Raw genomic sequence first — 17409 nt, 5'->3', positions numbered from 1 at the left:
CTTTGAGACACCCATATTCTTGTATTAGCCTTTGTAGAAATTTTAATACAAGAGGACAAGCCTAGTTGGAGAGGCTTGGTCCAGCAGATGTAGCCCAGAGGGGGGGTGAACTGCTTTATCATTTTGATGTCTTTATTTGCTGAAGATGATATGCTAAACAAAACTGATATAAAGTATTAAACAGCAAATAAATATAACTTGCATACACACATAATCACCTGTTCAGCTGCAGAAAGTTACTTGTCTTATTCCGCAAGACCTTAAACTTCAAGTATGTGTATGTCAGAGACTTCTAAGTGTTTACTTTGTTATTTCTTTAGGGAGAGCCTGTAGAGGGCCAGGTATCCTCTGGAACTCATCCTATTTTTAGAGGTGACATTTCCGGTGAATGCCCCTACAGTCTATCTCTGTATAAGAAATAAGAAGTTTATACATTTTTAGAGGTCATTTGGAGTGTCTAGCTCACAGTTGAAATTATTGGAAATGGATACCTTGCACCCTTAAACAAGTACATTCCATTTTCAGATCAGATGGTATCAGAGCACCAGGTTTTCTTAACTGACATCACTAGCTTGATTGTGTAGCTTGAAAGGTGTCTTAAGCAGTGTTGAAGATTGACTGCTTCATTATTCTGCAAACTACTTGTTGTTTGAGTTGCTGAAGCTCTTTTGTTCATTTTTACAATGACAACTTCCATAAGTGAGTTCTCAAAATCGTCCTCCTTCACAAGATTCTTTGATGAAATCTTGAAGCAAGAATTTTTCATCATGATGAATATGGTGAGAGAAATGTATGAGGATGAAAGAAAGAGCTCTAGACTTCAAGAGCAATTGAATTCCATGAGGGAAGAGAATCAGTTGCTTTCTAACCAATTGCAGGAAATGGAATGCCAACTTCATATTACAAACATGAAGTTGGAAAGGATGCATGAGTTGGAGACACAACTCCTTGTTGCCAAAGAAGCCTTAGCCAAGTATCAGCTTGAAGAAGAGGTAAACAATTCTAGTTTGTCTTCAAATTCTGATAAGAATGTTTATGTTGGTTCTTTTGAGAAACATACCAGAGGCATAGGGTCCAAGTTGATGTCCAAAATGGGATATGAAGGAAAAGGATTGGGAAAACATGCACAGGGTATAGCTGAGCCAATAATGGTTGAGGTAAGGCCTAAGAATTTGGGTCTTGGTTATGGACAATCTTAGGGAGAATGTTCCAAAGCAGCCATGAAGGCAATGGAAACAATTTCTAGAAGGAGTTTCATTTCAGGTTCTCTATCTCAAGGTTGTAAAGGTTGTATCCTTGAGGAATGCAATAGTTTGAAACATGCGTTGCAGGAAGAAGGTGTGCATAAGCATGCACTTGAACAAGGAAGTGGTGAAATCTCTAAAGCCATTGGAAGGATTCATGGTGTTCCAAAAGGAGCTTCTTCTTTGTTTGATTCACCTCCTCATGAAGGTAATGAAGGTGAAAGGGAAAGGTATAAATCTGATTTCAATCATATTTCCTTTGATCATGTAAAGCATGGAAAATTTCCACACAAGCATTGGAAAAGAATTGCATGTTCTTTTTGTGGTTTGGTTAACCATAGTGTTTCTAGATGTTGGAAAAGAAGGGCAACATATAGGAAACTTTTGAAGGAAAGGAGGCAAGAAGCCAACGTTCCATTGAACAATGCAAATCATGCTATCAAGAAGATGAACATGTGTTGTACTTATTGCCATAAGCATGGACATACTGTTGAAAGGTGTTGGACTCTGAATCCAACAATGCTTCCCCAAAAGTTGAAGAAACTGGAGAAAGAGTATGACAAGAATGGGAAGGAAATTTCCATCATTGATATGTGTCAGGATGATACACATGTTGATATTGATGTGCAGTTAAAGGAAGCGCCTTTGAAATGGATTGGTAATAAATGGTTAGAATTCTTATCCAATTAAAGTTGCATGTCTTTTAATTGAATGCATTTCTTGGTTAAGGGAATGCAAGTTGCAGGATGGAAAAGCTGAGTATGAGACTCACTCTATTGCAGCAAAAGTCATATTCATTTCAGCCGTGAAAGTACATGTACATGTCATTGAGGATCTTGTATTTATGATTGTATTTAAGAGAAAGTTGAAGGATAAGCTGCATGCATGAGTATGATATGCATGAGCACAGGGATCATGATGATTTCCTTGTATTTTAAACATGTATGTGTGATTAACTTGAAGGGTTGATTACTTTGTTTTTAACCATGCATGTAATGTAATATTGACTTGGAAAAAGTTAATTTGATCTCCAAGACTGTAAAGAGGAGAAATGATGAAGTGTTTCATCTTTGTAAAAGCCTTCTCATTTGGGAGGTAGCTCTTCCTCTGGAGTGGAGGTGCCATGGATGGGCATCGTGACAGCTGGAAAGCCCAGATATTCAGGGGAATATTTCAGCTCATATATCAGCAAGTTCCATTGCTGGTTTCTGCAAACTTTCAGTTTGTCTGGCGAACAAGCTTGGTTGGGATTCGACGAGTACTTGGTTTATGCAGCAACATTCGCCATGACGACAGTTGATAAGGCAGGACATTTTGGCATCAGTATGCTCTTTTGGCTGAATGGAAGAGGATATTTCTGTTCCTCAAGTGTTGTACAGTTCAATTCAGAGATTCAGTGATCTTTTGGGGACCAAAAGCCTTCTCATTTGGGAGGTGTGATCAGGTGCTCATGTCCTAAGTGTCGTAAAATGCTCAAAATTTAAAGTACTTAGAACTGGTTCAAATTTGAATGAATGGAAAGTGCTCGTCTTCCCGATTCCGGAGCCGCAAACGGTTCGAAAAACGGTCGCCGTATGAGGAAGTTATGGCAAAAGAAGAATTTTTCCATAACATTAGAAATTTTAATTTTTCAAAAAAAATTAAAAAAGGAATATTCCACCTGGCATGAAATCTGAGGCAACCACCAAACATTAAATGTAACTGCATTTAAGTTGGCAGAATTTTGGTAGGAGGGCCAAATTTGGCGGACCCGCCATAATTGGCGGAGCTAACTGGAGTTAATTAAAGTTAGTTGGAGTTTTTCTAGGGACAAACTGGAGAAACTTTAAATGGCCACAACTTTGGCTAGGAAAGTCGGTTTTGGACGAATTTTTATTTTTTATTTTGGGTCTCTTCGACCTTCTAAAGCCATTGGCATATGTTTCACAGCCATATGAGGTCATTTTCAGTTGTTTTAGCTTCATGGAAGTTCCAGGAGCCACTAGGGCCAAATAAGTTTGGGAGCTGCATTGGCAATTGTGCAGCCATTGGAAGTGGAACAAAGGTCATTCCTGAAGTTTTCCAACCTTATGAATCCATTTCTGCAGCTTGTTTTTCCTTTTGAGGCATTCTTTTCACTGTTTAGCTTCAGGGAAGCTTTCAGGGCCACCAGGGTCATTTCAATGATTGAGCTGTTTGGGGGCTATGTTCATCCGTTTTTGGTGATTCAAAAGCCTATGTCTGCTATTTTCGACCTTCTAAGTCTAATGACAGAGGTTTCAAAACAAATTGAGGTCATCTTCACCTCGAAATTCTCCATGCAATTTTAAAGGGCCACCAGGGTCAATTGGGGAAAGTCCTGTATAAGGTACAAAATTCACTGTTTAGTGTTTGGGAAAGAGCATGTTTGGCTAATTCCTATCTTCTGATTTTGTATTTACAGTCAGATCTGTCCTTTGAGACACCCATATTATTGTATTAGCCTTTGTAGAAATTTTAATACAAGAGGACAAGCCTAGTTGGAGAGGCTTGGTCCAGCAGATGTAGCCCAGAGGGGGGGTGAACTGCTTTATCAGTTTGATGTCTTTATTTGTTGAAGATGATATGCTAAAAAAAACTGATATAAAGTATTAAACAACAAATAAATATAACTTTCATACACACATAATCACCTGTTCAGCTGCAGAAAGTTACTTGTCTTATTCTGCAAGACCTTAAACTTCAAGTATGTGTATGTCAGAGACTTCTAAGTGTTTACTTTGTTATTTCTTTAGGCAGAGCCTGTAGAGGGCCAGGTAGCCTCTGGAACTCATCCTCTTTTTAGAGGTGACATGTCCGGTGAATGCCCCTACAGTCTATCTCTGTATAAGAAATAAGAAGTTTATACATTTTTAGAGGTCATTTGGAGTGTCTAGCTCACAGTTGAAATTATTGGAAATGGATACCTTGCACCCTTAAACAAGTACATTCCATTTTCAGATCACTGGCTTTTTCCCTTTATTCTTCTAATTTAAGGATTTGATCATATCTCAATTGAATAAAAGACGAAGGATTTTCTTCAATAAATTGCACTAAGGCTAGAGATGGGAGTGCTAAGTTTGTTGGTATGACAACTTCTTTCCCATATACTAAGTTGAATGGAAAAGTGCCTATTGAGGCCTTTTGTGTTATGCGGTCTGCCCATAAAGAAAATATCAAAGACTTGTGCCAATTCTTTTGATTCTGGTCAACAGTCCTCTTAATAATCTTGATAATATTTTTGTTGGTTGATTCTGCTAAACCATTACCCTGAGGATAGTAGTTTGCAAAATATTTCAATTTAAATCCTCTCTTGAGAGAAAATTCAAGTATGGTATTTCCAGAAAAATAAGATTTATTATCAAAATGAGAGCATTAGGTATGCCAAACCTAGTAATGTTGAATTGATCGATGAATTCAATGATTGCATCAGAGTTGGCTACCTTCAAAGGAAGTGCTTCCACCCACTTTGTAGAGTAATCTGTGGCTATAAAGATATATATGTGTTGCTTGGAAGAATGCGGAACAATATCTCCTATGATGTTCAGTCCCCATTGTTCAAATGGTTGTTCAATGTTGACTGGTTGCAAAGGAAAGGCCGGTTTCCTTTGTATTCCATTGGTTGTTTGGAAAATTTTGCATTTCCTTACATAGTCATGGGTATCTTTGAATAAAGTGTGCCAATAATATCCAGCATGTATTATCTTGTGAGCTGTTGTATCACCTCAAAAATGTCCACTTGCTGGACCATCATGTAATTCTTGCAACACCTTTTGTGCTTCAATTTTTTCAAGGCATCTTAACAAAATTGAATCATAATTCCTTCTAAATAACACATCATCAATGATTTCGAAGTGTTTTTCTTTCAATATCAAGGCACGTTTGTTTTTGTAAGAGAGATTAGGCGGAGCATATCCATTTTTTAAATAAAAGACCAGATCTACATATTGAGATTTAGAGTTTACAATACTTATCTCGTTTATCTGAAGAACATTGTCTAAACCTTCATGTTCTGCCATGTTTGAAGCTCCTGCTAACAACCTGCAAAAACCTTGACCTATAACAATTTTTGTTGGTTTAATATCTAAATCATATTCTTGCAATGTTGTAACCCAGTTGGCTCTCTTCTCTCCCACTTCTCTTTGGACTAGTAATTGTCTCACTGTTGAGAATGGAACTATTACTTTTGTATGAGCCTTTAGGAGGAATGGCCTAAAGTGTTTAATAGATTTGAACACAGCGAAAGCTTGCTTTTCTACTTCGAAATAATTAAGTTTAGCACCTTGTCGATTAGAATTGAAAAAGGATATGGGTGCTTCAACTTGCTTATCACTGATTTGTGTTAACACAGCTGCATAGGAAGTTTCGGATGCTAAAGTATACAAAATAAAATGATTAGAGAAATTTGGAGTGTTCAACGCAGGAGCATTAATGATTGCCGGTTTGAATGAATCAAAATCTTCCTTTTCGTTATGCTCCCATTTGAATACTGCGTTTTTCTTAATCATGGTCTGTAAAGGTAAAACAATTTGGGAAAAATCAGGAACAAATCTTTTTACAAAATTTATTTGACCTAAAAATGATTGCATTGATTTTTTATTGTGTGGAAGAGGAATATCAGAAATCTCCTTGATTCTTTCTGGATCAATATAAATGCCATCTTTAGATACGATAAACCCTAAAAGCTTCCCTTTCTCAAGAGCAAAGAATGATTTCTTGGGATTTAATGAAATCCCATACCTCATACAATGTTCAAAGATTTGCTTCAAATCATGTAAATGATTCGCTCTTTTCTTGGAGAAGACAGTTATGTCATCTAAATAGACAAAAACCAATTTGTTAATCAAACTCTTAAATGCTATATCCATTGCTCTCTGGAAGGTAGCTCTAGCATTAATCAAACCAAAAGGCATTTTCTAGTAGGCGTATGTGCCCCATTTGGTTCTGAAGGTAGTCTTTAGTCTGTCATCTGGGTGCACCAATATTTGGTTATATCCAGAAAAACCATCCAAAAAGGACATTAATTCAGAACCAGCAACTGAATGAAGAGTTTGTTCCATAGTTGGCAGTGGGAAATTATCCTTTTGACTTGCCTTATTAAGATTTCTGAAATCAATGCAGATCCTAATGTCACCATTTTTCTTTCTAACAGGTACTAAGTTAGAAACCCATTTTGAATGTCTAAGTGGGAAAATTATCTTAGTTTTCAAGATTTTATTCAACTCTGCTTTAATCTGACTCTCTAAATTCAGATTCTGCTATCTATAAACCCTGACTAGGAGTTAACTACCACCAACTGCTCACATGGCCTTATTTTCGAGGTCTTGCTGCGGTTAACTCCCGCGATAAGGGATTGCGGTTTATGATTTTTTGATATATAATTTGTAATGTTTTTATATGTTATGTAATGTATTTACAAGGTCTGAGGGTTATGCTTCATACATAGCTTTGTAATGTATGGTTTTTGTATGGTCCGAGAGGTTAGGTTTTAAGGTTATGACTTTTAATGCATTTTTAATACATGGTTTAATGCATAGAATTAATGTATTAGGTTTTGGTTAGGTTTTTAGATGTAGATTAGGGTTTTAGGTCTTAGGTTAGGGTTTGTCATTAACATTTTTTTGTTCTAAAATAACTATTTACAACAAATTTTCACAAAGTGACATTTGCAACAAACGTCACATGATGACGACAACCAAACCCTACAAAATGGATGACAAACCCATGTCGACAACCAAATCCTGGTGGAACTAATGACAACCAGATGTTGACAACCAAGTACAAAACCATATCCTTTGAACACCATGAAAACCATAAACATCACCGAACAACCTGAACCATAAACATCACTGTCGAAGTTGAAGACACCGAACACTGAATGTTGATGATGAAACTGAACCTGTGTAACTGATCTGACAAGATCCTCCTGGATCATTTTATCTCATCATTCTAGCTCCTAAGAGGCCTCATACTTGTGCAAACTACTCTCAACAAAAATCGTCAGTTGTGTCTGACTAAGAGAAGCCTATATCCAGAAATATTAGCAGGTTAAAAATCCCCAATATTGATGTTGTTCTGTCATTGTGTCCTAAAATACCCTTATCCAGTTCATTGAAGGTTGTACGCCATTATTCTGAAGTTCCTCCTAGAGTTTTGGTATATCCTCTTGAGAGTGGCAAGCCCCTCAATGTCGCATCCTGTTGACAATCCTGGACCCGCCAACATGTCAGGGATCTCCCCAGTAAGAAGTCCCAATTAGACCTCAAACCATTTGGTGTAGGAGTTCCAACAATGGGTCATACAGTAATGCCTTGACCATGATTTCACACAGAGGCAAGTAATATAACTCTATTGGTAAGCAATGGTGTGATAGTTGCAGTGAGGAAAGGAAGGTGCATGAGAGGTTCTAACACACGGGGGTTGAGATGAGTGCGCCCCTTGGAAACCTGTGATAGCATTGAGTTAAGAAGGGAACACACAAGAAAATATGCATCACAACATGGAAGGAAATTTAGCTAAAATCCAAAGTGATGGTTAAACCAACAACACATTTCAGAAAGATTCATACATACATACACAAATAGCTATACATGCATGCATAAGCAAACAGATACATATATCATTTAGAGTAAACCAGATTACATAGAATACAATACAACATATGCATGAAGAGTTTTGGCTCTTGCTATATTAAGAAGTGTAAGTTCCAGTCATACAATACATCCATGTCCAACCACTAGTTCTGACAATGGAACATTACAGCCACAACCGCCTACTCCTCCAAAGAGATGCACTAGCGCTATGTAGTGGAGAAGCCAAGGCTCGTTACAATATTATCCAAGATCTCTCTAAGATAGTCCTATCAGAAGCTTGGCTGACCAAAATCCATTACAATGAATTATGAGGGACTATTTATAGCAAACGGTGGGGCGACCCTTAACATTCCCTTTGTGACAGTTCACCTACCCTCATGACTCTTCATCTACTTTATGACTGTTACATCCAACTATCGACACTGGACTTACACTTGACATGACGTTACATTACAATCCACATGTAACCATGTGATACAAAATGGCTTAAGCAAGCCATGCTAGACATCATTATGACTCGGGCAACTATTGGAAGAGCAACTCTTCGACATCTTCATTATGGTTGACAGTAGCGAACTAATGCCAAGATTGGTAGTTCGTGATGGTGTCCTTGTGATCCAAGGTGACATGTTTCTGGTACCTCACTCTTGCCTCCATAGCATTCAACTACACTTCTTAGGCTCCTTTCTCTAACTCGTCTGAAAGCATGCACATAATTGTCTTCAATTTGGCCAGACTAGCAACATACTTGTGCATGGTGTCCGCATTGATTGGCAAGTCTGATTTGGTGGCTATGACGAGTCAAGCTCTAATCAAACCTGTGACTTTATATTCGCCTAGGTGAGAGTCCCAATATATGGGATCGCATGTGCATGCACCACAACATCCATACTCTTGAATACATGTGCATGGAATGTGTTAGAGCCTAGATTTGCCTCAGGCTGAAAAGACAAGGTTCTAGGTCCACATCAAACCACGCTCAACCTCGTAGCTAGCCCTACAAGGACAGGAGAGGACTCTCTTCGAGTCAATCTCAACAAAAGATAATCATAGGGGGCTTGAGATGACTGATTTAACAACTAATCTTAGGCTAGGTATGAAGTGCAAGTATTTAATTTGAGTTTTTGGGGGTTTTGTTGGAAAAAAGGGACAGGCAAATTTTGGGTCCGGGGATGAGGCCATATTTTTGCAGAGTTCAAGTAGGGGCAAGATATGCAGTAGTTTTGATGCTTTGGATTGGATGAATGGGTGGATCAGACTGGTGAAGAGATAAGGAGGGAAAGAAGGTCTCAAGAGTCCTCCTCAAACAGATGAAAACATGAAGAATTAAACAAAATATCAAGGCAGAGCATAACAGTCCAATGAATTCTACCTTAATCACTAATTTGTTTAATTGCAGAAGACAAGAGAAGGGAAAATGATACACATAAAAATCAGTGAACTTACAAATACATAGAGAAACACACCATCAAAACATAGAGCCACATGGATCTCAACAAGTGCTGTAAAACCCTGGTCTTTCCTTTGCCAAAATTGCAGAAATGAAATGTACAATAGAGTGCTAAGCAATCCCAAGTGTCCAACCCTGAAAATGACTTAGAAATTACATAATATAGACAATCCAAACCTATTCCCTTACCTATAGGGGTCGAGCTCATCATTCTAGGAGCTGTTTGAACTAATTCTAAACAAGGAACTGAAATCTAGGTAGCCAAACAACTTACCCCTATATGCTAGGAAACTGATTCATTCATTAAATTTTCACTTTTTAGTGAATGAATCTTCTAGAACAAGTAAATATGTGCCAAAATTACATCATATTCATCAAGTTACATCAAGATAGATCAATAATTACATAAAAAAGTAAAACTGGTCAAAACTGGGCGAAATTCTGAGCTGCTGAGTGAAAAACAGTCCAAAATTTTCTATGCGCCGCGCCAAAATCTGTATGTGTTGCGCCACTTTGGAGCTGATTTTGAGGCACTTCCTGAAGTCCAAATTGATCCCAAGATATCTCGTTGGAAATACCTACCTGTCTACTTTCCAACCCAAGTGGAATTTCTGAATTTAGATGTCATTTTCCCCTCCAAAACTTCAATCTCCCAAGACTGCTTCCTATGCGTCAAAATAGGGGCAGTGAGATCACTTTTAGGGTGTTTTTGACACTTTAGGCAACCTAGAACTTGATGAAATCCTTAGGTAATCCATGAGCATGCATAAATTTTGATGAAAAATCCAAAAATGTAAAGTTTTCCTGCTGGATATCTCCCAACTATAAGCGCGCGCCAAGTCGCGCTACGCGCTGGGCAGAAAAACCTGTTTTAAAGCCAAAAAAAATCAAAATTGACAAAATTTTCTCCAAATTCCTTGAAATTTGGGTTGTAGGTTCCCAATAAAGTACCATGCTCAGCCAAAGAAGCTTCGGCCAAAATTTGGAGTCGATCATGCTCCTTTTTCCTCTTTTGCTTCTTTGTCACCTTCTTCAATTTTGCCTTTAGATTCCTTATTCGTGCCTTGGAACTCATATGTCGCACCCTGTAATGGAAAACCATGTGTCTCAACAATGCTTTATTTCTATTGGCCTTGTCTAGTAGTCTCTCCAAGTAGATGTTGATTCTTTCGAGCCAAGACTCCCGATTATCATTAATCTCTTGCTCCAATGAAGTGAGCTCAATCCTCCTCCTTTATGCAGCTTGGCGATTCTCGCGGATGTTTTGTAACTCCATGATTCCTTGCTGATCTTCAAGATGTTTGTTCCTTTGCTCCAAGTATTTCATAGTCCACTTAGCCCTCTCCAAGTCAAGGGATAAGGCTTTGATCTCTGTTTGCTACTCCCGGATGATCTCTCTAAGATGTGCACTTTGTGGGCCCATGTCTGTATCGTCATCCTGAATAAGAATAAAGTCCCGCTCACCTGAAGGCCCCTCATCCTGCATTGGCCTCTTGCCTTTGTTCTATACCTGTGGTGTTGATGGAGAAAGCGAGGCCTTTTCCACCCCGGGCGGAGATAACACTCGCTTTGCTGCTGCAAACAATCCTCTCGTGCCTCTCTGATAGGTGACATATGCCGACACACTAGTAGTCTCTGCCTCCTGACCTCCATGCTGATATGAAGGTTCACCAGTATGATGGAAAACCTCCTGATGAACTACTGAAGCTGTGAAAAACTCACGGGAAATGAAATCTTCCCATGTGATACCCTGCAAACCAAGCTGATGCACAACAATGATCTTGATGAGCGCATAGTGGTAAATGTTGTTGTATTGCTGTTCCGGAGTCTTCTTCTGCACAAGAGTGGTCATCCTCTTGATGTTTTGGCACATGAAATATGGAATGTTCATGAGCCTCACTCTCGTGAAATGCATCAGTAACCTGATATGGTATGCATAGAGGCGTGAGAAGCGACCTTCACAACTGAAGTATCTGGTGCTTGGCACATTGTCTCTTTAGATGTTCAAATGCCTTAGTTGCTTCTCGAGTCCAAGAAAATGCATCTTTCTTTAGTAATTTTGTTAGAGGTGCTACTATTCTCCCATAATTCTTAACAAACTTCCAATAATACCCTGTCAACCCGAGAAATCCTCAAATATGATTATGGTTGTATGGATTTTCCATTCCCTAATGGCTTTAATTTTGTTAGGATCTACCTTAACACCCTCATGAGATACAATATGACCCATATATTCCACCTCTTATACTCAAAAGAAACATTTGAAGGTTTTTGCATATAATTGTTTCTCCTCCAATAGTTTGAGCACCCTATCAACATGTTGAACATGATCCTTCCAAGACTTGTTGTAGATTAGTATATCATCAAAAATTACTACACAAATTTTCTAAGGAAGGGTTTGAAAATGGAATTCACCAAACCTTGAATTGTAGAAGATGCATTGGTGAGGCCAAAAGGCATGACCAAAAATTCATAATGACCCTCATGAGTTCTAAATGCTTTTTCCATAATGTCTTTCATCTCCATTATAATTTTATGATATCCTGAATGAAGATCCAACTTGGTGAAGTAAATTTCTCCATGTAATTCATTCAATAATTCATCAATGACCAGAATGGGAAATTTATCTTTAATAGTGATCTTGTTGAGCTCCCTATAATCTAGACACATCCACCATGATGCATCCTTCTTGTGCACCAATACTACCGAAGCAGAGAAAGTACTTTGACTAGGTTGAATTATACATGCCTCTAGCATTTCTGCAACGATACGTTCAATTTCACTCTTTTGGGGATAAGGATATCTGTAAGGCCTGACATTTGGAGGAACACTTCTAGGAATCAAATGAATATCATGGTCATGATCATGAATAGGTGGGAGGCCTTTGTGAGTCTGAAATACATTGGAATGATTGTCCAAGGCATTTTGGATATCTGGAGAAATAGATGATTTCGATGTTTAAGCCTCTAGTGAGCATAACTATGCAATTATTCCCCTAAGGGAATGTAATGGATCAATTATGACCACTAAATGTTCAAATGTAAATATCATCTATGTCAAGATATATCCATAAATATTTAAACAATAATTACAAGGTAGTTGGTTTAATACCTAAGGGTCCTCCACCTAATTGAGAACATGACCATGCTATTCATTTGCAGTTGGGAAGTATACCTGAGATAAATGAAGAAGGGAAAATCATATTAGAAGTAGAAACAATCCTTTAAATAAGGATTAAACAACCATGTAACCCAACAATTGTGGGGTACATCATCAAAACTACTAGTTCAAGAGATTACATGGGAAGATGACTTATTGTTATATAATCACTAGTAGTTAATTGAATGTCGAGGACAACACTTGATTGAAGTAGAGCAGCATGTTAATCCTTATATAACCCTAAAACCATTTATTAGGCCCTAGATATTGAGTGATTACATTTATATTGTTATGTTGTTATGTAGGCTAGAACCCCTCATGGTCCTATTTTATTATAATTGTACCCCTTGTCTCCTATATATAGACCAAGGAGACCTAATATTAGAATCATGAAATATTATCTTGTACATTGTATTCATTGTAACATGAGGTTTCCCCCTCGAAGAGGATTGTAATTATTGATTTATTATCATTTTTAAATTACAAGGATCATAACATATACATTTATTTGAATATAAAATAATTATTTAGGGTTATAACGAATTATGCTTACAAAGGTTATAATTGTTAAGGTTAAGGTTAATGGGGGGTTTTATGGGCTACAAAGTAATGGGTGTTTTGGGTTATATGGATCATAGTTTATTGGTTAAAAATGTTATAAGGGTTAAATGTTAGATGTTATAGGGGTTAAATGTTAGATGTTATAGGGGTTAGGGAGTATAAGTGCCAATGTTATGTGTTATATGGGTTATATTGGTTAAGGGTGGGGTACAATATGGATTAATTTTGATAAGGGCTACATGGATTAGGACTAATGGGCTGTGGGGATTATGTATGATAAAAATTATTAGGGTTATGCTTCATAAGTGTTATATGGATTATATTGGTATATATGGGTTGTAGTTTTATAGGGATCAAAGGTTAATGTTTATAATGATTAGAGTAGTTATAGGGGTTATGTATTATATTGATTTAAAATATAGCATTTGAGTGGTTAATAATATTTAGTTTTTAAGGGTTAAAAGATTTATATATTGTACGGCTCAATGGGCATACCGATTAATAGTATAGGGGTTGTAGAAGTTATAAAACTTCTCGTTATAGGTGATAGGATTAAGGAGTTATAAGGGTTATGGTTTATACATGCTAAGAGGTTATATGATAAGAGTTATAGAGGTTAATTTTTAGGGATGATAGAAATTCTAAGAGTTAGGTTTCAATGTTATAAACATCAGGGTTTTAGGATTGTAAGAGCCATAAGAATTATAGGGGGTTAGGTTATATAGTTAATCATTATAAGGGTTATGTTATATGGATTAATGAATTATGGGGACTAGGGCTTAGTGGCTAATGGGGTTGAGAGGGGTGATATTTGTATGTGTTAGAGTTGATGGATGATGATTATAAGGTCTATAATTATATGAATTGGGATTTTATTTTATTTATTATAATTTATACACATTAGGATTTATAGTGATAGTTGTATAGGATTTTCAATTGTTTTGGTTGTGTCACAGGGTTAATGATTATATATTTGTGTGGTTATTAGGTTTGTGCTTATATTTTATGGTGGTTAGTTAAGTATTAGAGAAATATTGGTTCTAGAGGTAAAGTGTTGGTAATAATATGTGCTAAATGTTCATTGGTTATGTAAGTTAATGTTACAGGCTAGATAGGGCATCGATGGGTTACTTAGGGGTTATATTAGTGGTAGGTTTAGGGTGTTATGTGTTATACATAATAGAGGTTATACTTGTTAGGGTTAATGATAATATGTGCCATATGTGTTAGAGGATATAGGGGTTAGAATTTTTATGAATCATTATAAACTATAAGTGGTAGGTTTTGATATGTGTTATGGGTGTTAAGTATTAATATTTATAAAGGTTACAAGGATTATGAGTTAAGTATTACAAGAATTAATAAATGTAAGGTTTATAGGGATGAAGTGATAGTATTATAGGTTATATGTGCTAAGGTTTAGGATTATATGGCTCAAAGGCATATTTCCATTGAAATCCTTACAAGGATCAGTGGTTAAGGGTGATAGGATACAAAGGGTAGGGGTAGTGTTTCTCTAGGGATTTGTGGTTAATGATCCCAGAATTTCGAAGTTATAATGGTTATTGATTGAGATTCGAATGGTTTTTTGTTATAAAATATAAGCCTAGGGATTATGATAATAAGGTTTATTTATGTCAGTAGTTAGTTGTTATAAAGGTTATAATTTACTTGTAGTTGTTATAGGGATTAAATGTTAGTTTTAATGGGAAGTATGAGGTATAGGGGTATGAATTTAAGGGTTTTATGGAATATAGAGATTAGAGGTTACAATTTGTAAAAGCAAGTTGTTTGTTGTAATAGGGATTATATGGGTTAAGGGTTCCATGCTATAGTGGTCAAGTTAGGGGTTATAATGTTGGATTTTCCTTAGGCCCTAGATATTGTCTGAGGCTAATCATGCAAACAAACACACTAAGAACTCCCAACTTTGTAAAAAATAAATCTACAACAATGAAATAAATAAAGTGCACAAAGATATTGAGCCCAAAGCTCAATTTTTTATTAGTCCATCAATAAAAGAATCATGGGGCTCCCATACTAGGGATCATGGCCCTTCATATCACTAGTACAACTAGTATACATAGTATACAAATAGATTTGGGCTTGAGGTCAAATCCATTAGATCTTCGATTTTCCCATCACATCAAAAAAAAAATACATGAGTTACTTGTTGAAGTAACCAACCCTTTCTATCCACTTGTCCTCAATGTATCTAGCTATCATTTTCCCCTAATAACCACAAAGAAATTGCTCCATTAAATCCTTCATCTAACCAAATTCTCATAGTGATCAAGTCATTTATATCACGTGCATTACTAACCCACAAAATACATCATCTACTCACAGTAAGTTTTTCCTTTAGACTTACTACATAACTAGCCATCAAATAGTCTGTTCATAATTCCATTTGTGAACTGAATTCATGAACAATGCTCAACTATTTCTCGGCCCTCACTACTACAACTATTCACCAAATTACCCTTAGTCTGATACTTTCATTTTTCTCAGCCAATCTATGCACTTTGGCCACCCTTTCTAAGATATAGGGACTCTCCTTTGTCCACCTTAGAACCATGACCTCTACATCAGTCTTTCTAGCCATTTTTATACTTGAGATATGCCTTAACCATACCTAGTAGTTCTCATTCTAAACTAATACAAACCTCTGATACATACTTAAGCATTAGACCTTCCCCTTAGCTTACCTTAGTTGAACCTCATCCTTCCTAATCTAAGCCTCAACTCCTCCAATCCTGGCAATGTTTGACCATATAATAGGCCTTCTAACCACCCTATGACCACTTATATATTTCCCCTAGACCATTTATTCCAACACTTAGTAACCCTCTTATTCATGTCCACCTTCTTGTAGCCTTTTAATCCCCCGGGCTAACCCACAAACACTTCCTCTTAATCTTGGCACCTTGATATAAACCTCAACCTACAAATCTAAGTCCTCTAGGTCTCAACCCTTCCTGAAACTGCCTCATATCAAGTCTTTATGTTTTCAACCCTACTTATGTTTTCAACCACATATACTCCTTTCCTTATAATCAGGGAAAATTTTAAGAACCCCCCCTAAATTTATAAATATAATAAATGGGCGAATCTCCATGGTATATAGGAAAAATGGAAGGCGATTTTATCAATAATATAATATGTATGTATAATTTTTTGGCGAATCTCTCACCAAGCATGGCGAATATTTTACTCAATTATAAAATCTTGTAAGATCTTGGTGAGTCTTTGACTAAATAATAAAACTTTGTAAAGTCCTAGTGAATCTTAGCATAGGCTACATGCTGGTTTAATTCCCCCATTTAAATAGGCTACATTCCAGGTGAATACCATGGGTCAATACCATGTGCCATTTTGGTGAATACCATGGGTCAATACCATGTGCCATTTTGGTGAATACCATGGGTGAATACCATGTGCCATTTTTATTTTTATTAATTCTAATATTAGGGTTAATAATGGTTTTTTGCATGGTATTAATAACAATCTAGTCCATGGTATTTGTCCCATAGTATTTTGGCCATAGGTTTCACCTAAATATAACCCATTTGTTGAGTGTTCGTAAATATAAGGTGACTTACGGAGTAAATATAAAAAAATGTTTTATTTGTTTACCATACCTCTCGTTTATTTATAATTTTTATTAATTTACCATACCTCTTTTACAAATATGGTATTTGGCCCATAGGATTCACTTAAATAAAACCTCTTTCTTGAGCCTTCATAAATAGAACGAGGGTTATGGACTAAATATAAAAAGAGGTTTTATTTATTTAAGATACGTCTAGTTTATTTGTATTTTTATTTATTTACCATACCTTTTGAGTAAGTATAAAAAGACGTTTTATTTATTTACCATACCTCCACTTTACTTATATTTTTATTTGTTTACACCCTTACATGTATATAAGGTGACTTATGGAGTAAATATAAAAAATGTTTTATTTATTTACCATACCTCTCATTTATTTATATTTTTATTAATTTACCATACCTCTTTTATAAATATGGTATTTGGCCCATAGGATTCACTTAAATAAAACCTATTCTTGAAAATGGGCGAATGGATTCACTTAAATAAAACCTATTCTTGAAAATGGGCGAATGGAAGGTTGTAAGTCCTAATTTCAAGGGCTAAATTTACCTTTTTTACCCTCTCCCTTAAAATAAGGTGGGCTATTTAAGGTGATTTGTAAAAATGTACTATGATACAAAATATTCACCCACTAAAAATTTAAAACCCCTTAATTTCGCCAGAGGGCGAACATTCGCCCCTAAAATTATCCTTGCTTATAATCATTGCATAGAATACACATTGTCATGCTTTAACAAAAATCCTCAGCCTCTTTCATGGATAGAACTTGGACCTCTCCTAAGGCACTCT

The sequence above is a fragment of the Pinus tabuliformis genome, chromosome 4_2, assembly GCF_031772625.1.
Source record: "Pinus tabuliformis cultivar Carrire ecotype Pingquan chromosome 4_2, CPIR1, whole genome shotgun sequence".
Taxonomy (NCBI): domain Eukaryota; kingdom Viridiplantae; phylum Streptophyta; class Pinopsida; order Pinales; family Pinaceae; genus Pinus; species Pinus tabuliformis.
Note: the sequence above shows the minus strand (reverse complement) of the source record.